The following is a 7,550-nucleotide window of genomic DNA, read 5'->3' on the forward strand; positions in this document are numbered from 1 at the left end:
CTGCTTCAAGTGTCAGAAGACGGGACACTATGCCACTGAATGTCCCCAGAACAAGCAGGGAAATGGAAACGGCAACGGCAACTCTGCAGCAAAGAAGCCCAATCCTTTTCCTCGAGCTCAGGTGAATCACATTGATGTTGAAGAGGTCTATGATCACCCCGATATTGTGGTTGGTAAGTTTTCTGCTAAATTCACGTCCAGTATTGGTACTTTTTGATTCCGGTGCAACGCATTCATTCATATCAAGGGTAGTTGTGGAAAAGTATAGTTTGCCGACTAGAACCCTCAGCCAGTCTATTAAGGTCAGTTCCCCAGGAGGCATGATGACAGCCGGGATAGGATGCCATGCTTTGAGTCTCAACATCGGGAACCATAATTTCCCCACCGACCTCATCGTATTAGAGTCCCAGGGATTGGATGTAATCCTAGGCATGGATTGGTTGGCCAAGTATGAAGGGAATATTGATTGTGCCCTTAAGTCTATTTTTCTCACCACCCCGAGCAGAAGCGGATTAAGTACGTGTCTCAGCGCCCGACACGGATTAAACGAGTAAACTCTCTCACGGGAGTAGTCCAGGAGGAAGTACCGATTGTACAGGAATACCCAGATGTATTTCCGGAGGAATTGCCGGGCATGCCACCTGATAGAGAGATTGAGTTCCTGATTGACTATTACCCGGAACAGCCCCGATATCCAAGAGACCCTATCGGATGCCCGCAAATGACCTTCAACAATCTCACCCGTTTCCTGAGGTTGAACCCTCCGACTTTCTGAGATGGCGTTCAGCCACTTTATTGTAATCCATTATTGTAATAAAGTACTCGTTATGAGATTTCGATTAATAAAGCTGTGTGATTGAACTCTTGATATATATATTGATGTACTGAGTGTGTACCAGCATGATCTTGGGATGGTACGGAAACACCAGAGGCTTGGCTCGTCTTGAGTCGGGTCGCTACATTCATCCACCGGGTCTAGGGTCTGCGCTCACACCACAACATGCGCCCGATCCTGAATGAGATGGCGAGGCGGGGCGAGCAAGGAAGCACCACTCGAGGGCCCCTCCCTGACCAGGCTCGGTATGCTGTGAGCCGGCTCTCTTCTCCTCGAGCTAGATCTGCATGGTAGAATCACAACCTAGCCTTTGCCTTTGCCGGGAGCATGCACCAACTGCTTGTCATTGCATAGCATCCTACTGCATGGCGCACCCTTGCGGTGGCGCAATACATGCACGTGGCTGCGCTAACGGTCCTTTGGGGGGGTGCCGAGGCGCGGTCGCTGATGCGACATTTTCCCAGCAGGGTATCCTTCTGTTAGAGCATATTTCTCCATGTGTGGTTTTGGTAATTGATGACAATCCCTATGAACTAATGATTGCCTTGAGTTATATTCAAACGATTTTTCCACATGCACTTCTTGAAGTCCATCTGTTGGTTTCAAGGAGTTTATATGGTGACCAAGGTGGTATTCAAGGTTTTATCCAAAGATTGGTCATGTGAAAGTTGAGCTTGTTACAAGCATGTCTTTAACAAGAATATTGTGTGAAATTTCATGTTTACCTTCAAGACATCACATTTATGAAGAGAAAAGATAAGATACAAGGTTGATGAATACTAAGTCAAAGAGTGAATCAAGTTGATCAACACACAAAGCGTACAAGATGTACCGAGAGGGATCAAGTGATCCCATAGTATGGTAAGCATTGTACATGACGCTTTGTGTACTAACCCATGGTCTACATGAGAGTTCTGTGTGGGGTTAGGTATGTTTCCATGGGCTTGCTTCAAGAGGAAGATTTCATGCAACCCATAGAGGATGACATCAAGTGGTGATCGTCATCAAGATTGCGGTGTGCAAGTTCAAGTGGAGCATCACAAAAAGATCATGCTTAAAGTTTTCCATCCATTATGGTGACAATGGACTTGTGAAGATGTGCCGAAGAGTGTCTCACCCATAGTGGAGTATGGGGGATCAATCAACTAGTCTTATTCAAGCCAACACAATCAAGAAAGGTGGTCCAACTTGAGGAAGACAAGATCGTCATCATCTAGCTCAAGTGGACCATGTGCAAGGTATAGGTTTGTCGTTGATAGGTTTTCTATTTTACCGGTCTCAGTGTGTTAGTTGGGAGGCCGGGTTATAGGATTGATTGTCGTACTATCAAGGGGGTCTCTCAAGTGAGTAGCTTGATCGCGTCGTTCATTGAGAGATAATACCATTACATTCTTGGAATAATCATATTTCTTGGTTGGATTTTCTCTATGTGGGTACTTGATCTTAGGGTCGTCTTCATGACAAGCTCGCGTTCATCGAAAACGGAGTCCATATGCATCTTCTATGATGTTTTCGATGTTGGAGTTTTTACCGGTTCTTCATTCATAGAGGGTTCCCATCTCTATATATTTGGCATTTTCATACTACCTCTTCTTAAGATAACATGTTTGATATCCCTTGTCATCGTCAATCCAACAAGCTTGACTTTGCTCAATTCGGAGCTCATTTACACAAGTTACGACAGTTCTGGTCTTACCTATTTTCTTGATACAGTTGTACCGCTTGTGCGAGCGGTTGTATCGCTTGGCTGGTAAGTCCGGTACAACTACCGCCCCAGGGGTAATACCTTAGGGTTTCTGCTCTCAGTTCATGCCAGCGGTTGTACCGGTGCCTTTGGGAGGTTGTACCGCTTATGATCTAGCCAACCCTAGTGAGCAGCTTCACGCGGTTGTACCGGCCTAGTATCGCCCTACCACTGGACATGTCTCTCGTTTGGTGAGATTATTGGGTGGTGGTGGACCGGTTGTTTTGGTCAACTCGCTGATACTCCAAAACGTATCTATAATTTTTGATTGTTTCATGCTATTTTTATGCTTTTGATAATTTTTTATATTAAGTTTATGATTTATTTGGACTAACCTATTAATCTCCCCTAATAATAAAGTGCGGAGTGCTTCTCTCGTCCGTCGTGGCGTTTTTATAAAACCCCCTTCTATTTTTGATAAATCAACCCGCAGTCCCTTCTTAAGTGGATCTAAGAAAACGCTTCATTGTTTCAAAAAGCCTCCTAGATTTGTAAGAATTTCAATTCGATCCTTCGTTTCATATTATCCAGACGCCCCATCTCCAGCACCGGCGAGGTGAGGTGCGGCGCGGTGGCATCGTGGGGCGGCATTCCGGTGAGGCAGGGACAACCGTGGGGCTCGACTCGCCCTCCGGCTCCGGCTCCAGCACCGCGTCCAGGGCGCGGAGCGGGGCCGAGGAGAGGCCCGCCTTGAGGGACCGCACCAGCTCTGGCTTCGCATCCAGGGAGCGACGGAGCGATGGCGAGAGCGGGCCTGGGGAGAGGCTCGTCTTCGGAGACCGCACCAGCTCCGAGTGAGGCAGCTCGACCAGGAGTTCTACAAGGATATCTTCCCGGGGGGTGAGCCCACGTCGCCCGGCGGGTCCACCAGCCGCCTGCTGTCGCGGTCGAGGTATTTTGTTCTGTTAGTGCTCTGCGGTGTTTTTTCATACTGAAGTGATGCGAACAATAGCGGTGCCCGTTGTTGTTCTTATCAAGTTGTAGATATTGTCATGCTAAGAAATGTGAACTTGTCAACATTGCCAAGTTTTCACTTATATATGCTTCTTGCAGCTTCTCCATGAAGTTCACCAGAGGTGTGGACACTTCAGTGCCTACTTCTCCATCTCGGCATACATCCAACAGAAATGATGATGACACATCTTATGGTTACAGTGTTCCAGTTTCACCGAATTCATCCACAAATAGTTCTTTTGCACAGGGGGTATCCCAGCAAGATTAAAAGAAGAATCCCTTTTCGTGGCATCGATATCCCTTCCTATCCCGGTTCCGTTCAAGTGGAGATAAGAAGGAGAATGACACTTCTCAACGTGTTAACTCTATGGACAGTGAATGTGAAGGGACTCCTATTAGCTCACCAAGCTTCATCAGCAGTGACAAGTTCCATTTTTCATTCTATAAGTGGGCAGGGCAAGACAAAGAAGGAGCACGACGGCAGGGTGATTTGAGGCTCGTGGTGGACCAGATCAAGCGAGGGGAAGGTCAGATTCATCGGCTGACGGTGTCGGCAAGGGGTTCAACGGCGGCCAGAGGTAACTCGCAACTCTTCAGACTTTGATGGATAACAGGTCAGCATCCGATAGTGCTCCACTGTTTGCCGGAAGTTCGTCGGTGGGTTCTACACTTGACGTACGTGGACAAGAAGGCTTCAAATCATGGTCTTTGATTCTCTGGTAACCTGTTGTTCATTGCGTCAAATATCTTTGCAACCTCTCTTCCTTCCAACTTGCTTTGAGTGCTTGACTACATCTCAATTCGATCTGATCTATTTTTATTTTACTACTTGTCCCATTCTAATCTCTCTTTGCATGTATTATTGGAACTAATTAACTTTGATGAGATAGCAATGTTTCTTACTGGAGAGATCCATGCATCTACAATGTACTTTTATAGTCGGCAGTTCCTAGAGCTAGCACAAAACATGGTCAATGACCCTGAAGTACAAACATATTACTAACTAAAGTGCACTAGCGCAGGCAGCTAGATTTTAGAGGAGAACACATTTCAGTTCTTTTAACCAGTCTGCAGCCCATGAATACAACACAATTACACTTCTAAAAATTAGCCCCGGTCATGCTCGCTGCCACAAGCAATAGCACAACTGCGGCAGTGGAACCATGGCTCGATGCCTGGGCTAGCGTGTGGTACGCCCTTCTTCACGTCCAGCGTGGTCTTTGGTACACGCAGAACCATGGCTCGATGCCTGGGCTAGTGTGTGGTACGCCCTTCTTCACGTCCAGCGTGGTCTTTGGTACACGCACAACGTGAATCGGCGCCGTGGTATTTGCTAAAGCAAATCTAGAAGCTCCAGTTCCTGGAGGTGTTGGACACCCGTCATGCAATCGTATAGTCAATCTTTGGACTGATAAGCTATTGCCTTTCAAGTGTTGAAGTATTTTCCTTCGTGGCTAGAATTATTCAATACAGTCAATGATGTTGCAAGATCTAATTTTTTTTATAACTTGATATAAGGGACATCAACCTTATAATTGAATTATTTCAAGTTTTAGAATTATTCAATGGTATTGTTCTTTCTTCAGTGTAGATGCATGATATTACATGATTAAACATGTCAATTTTATAACTTGATTTAATTGTCTATATTATGCTCTATGTGCTATTACCAACAAAAATAGTACTTCCACTGTCCCAATAATATAAGATGTTATTACATCCTATATGTATATTGGACGTAATAACATAAATAACACGTCATGTTTATTCCCCATCATTTAAGTGTGTGCCATTCTATATTTGTTCATGTTGCTCATAGTACATTTTCAATATTTTCAAGATATGATTATGATGATGCTGCATACTGCTCCTCTGGAGTCTACGTCTCTTTGGATTCTTGGACACTTATAGTCAATGAGACTACATTTTTGGTTGTTAGCTGGAGCTATCACTATGACTGAAAATTTATTTCCACTCAAGTAAATTTATATCCTCATTGAAAACCAACGACAGTCAACACTTATCAACAGTTTGCAATTTGTATTAGAATGTGCCTAAGCCAATGGTTAGACAATCTTGGTCATGATTTATGTAGATTGGATAGTTCCTTCAAACTGCGCTCTTCAATCTTGAGTGGACAATTATATGTTTCCTTATAATTTTTTTACTATATGTTTCATAAATTGACTGATTATTTTGTCTCTGTCAGATTAAACTAGGTCTAGATTTGAAGGTACCATTTCAGGCAGGTGGTGCTGGTTTGTTTGTTGTACTAATGATGCTCTTTAGACACACATGTGGCCTTCCTCATTCCTCAGTCGTTATGAGTTGGGCATAGTTTTGCGACCCAACCAATCCTGGTTCATCGCAACATATGTTTTCTCCACACAAGTTTAAACAATGCAATCTCTTCTTAGGCTATCAAAATATGAGCTTGATGAAGGTAGACAAATGATGATGTCCCTTACTTTCTTGATTAATTAGGGAGATGACATTTTCTTCTCCCATTGCAACGCATGGGCATATGTCCTAGTAGTTATAAAAGTGCACAATGTTCTTGTTTTACACTTTTATGTGTAGTAACTATCAAAAATAGAAGAGGAAACCTTGTTGGAGTCGAATTGAGACTTTCCTGAAATCTGTCTGAAAACTCTTTTTAGCGATTGCCACGTTAAGGGTCGAAGAAGACCTCAAACGGAAATCTCACAGAAGACAAAAGTGCGGGGAATTTATTCTGATAAATCTAGACATAAAATTTGGCCCATTTGGAGATCGGACGCTCCAGCAAAGCCCGTTTTACTCGAGGCAAAATATCTTATTACGGGATTACGGGAATCAGTGACGTGATTGAGTCCAAGTCTTACCATATTTGATGGATTCAGCCAAGCCACGACTTTAGGACCTCATTAGGTCTGTGAGGGACCTAGGAAGGTTCTAGAGGTGTCCAAGAGCCCTTGGATCAAAGGGGCATCCATCGAAGGGCCAAGGATGATCGTCCTAGATCATATAAGGAGAGGAAAAACCCTGATTTCTCGGCAGCCACCAAAAGCTACGAATTTTGCCTCCCCCATGGCCCCATATCCACGGGGGAGGGCTCATCTATGGCACCAACAAGCCATGGAAGGAGGGGACTAAGGGTTGGCGCTCCCCCATGATGGCTGGCCGGCGCAGGAGGAGCCCCCTGCGTCGCCGCCGGCCGCCGGCGCCGCCCTGCACCTCACGCGCTGCCCCTTCTCCATCCTCTCCGTCATGTTGCCGCCTTCACCAACACCTCCATCATCATCTCCTTCATAGCTACAGCGGCCCACTCTTCCACAAACCTCTGTAATCCCCTATGTAAACATGGTGTTTGATGTTATAAATTATTTGCAGATGATCTATTGCATCTATGTCATGTTTGTGCAGTTCCCTTTTGTCATATGATTGATTCTTGAATCTCCATGGATGGTTTGAGCTATATATTGAATTTGTTACAGTCCTATGGTGCCCATCATATGTTTATGCGCGCATGGATCACATCATAGAGTTTGTAGTATGTGGACAAAGCTAGAGGGTGGGTAGCTTGAGTGACAGAAACATGAGCCCCAATCTAGTGATCAAAGCATATGGGATAAAGATGACATTTTGATCTTAATGCTATGGTTGGGTATTTTTACCTTAATGCATCCTCTAGTGTTTACGGATGTTTGCTAGTGTTCCAATCATAAGTACTTGCAATCATTGGATAGTGAGAGCTTGTTAGCTTTGCCTCTTCCACATAAAAGAGGAATATCAACCTTGTATTTGACTATTTGATCATGGAAAATTCCACCACAATTACCACCACTTTTCCGCACTCATTGTACTGTTAGTTTATGGTTACTTAGTATATTTTATCGCTGCAACACTAACATTTACTTTCTTGTATTTATTATCTTGCAAAGTTTTCTCTCATGCCCGTATGGTCACTCTAGTTTTATCTTCTAGATATTGCAAAACGTTTAGTGTGCGTAGAGTTGTGTCAATGGTTGATAGAAC

General features: G+C 44.3%; 1 pseudogene; it reads left to right on the forward strand.

Moving 5' to 3' along the window:
- Positions 1–1,021: 1,021 nt before the first annotated feature.
- LOC123405481 lies at positions 1,022–4,071 on the forward strand (annotated as a pseudogene).
- The last annotated feature ends 3,479 nt before the right edge of the window (positions 4,072–7,550 follow it).

Source organism: Hordeum vulgare, chromosome 6H (assembly GCF_904849725.1).
Source record: "Hordeum vulgare subsp. vulgare chromosome 6H, MorexV3_pseudomolecules_assembly, whole genome shotgun sequence".
Lineage (NCBI taxonomy): Eukaryota > Viridiplantae > Streptophyta > Magnoliopsida > Poales > Poaceae > Hordeum > Hordeum vulgare.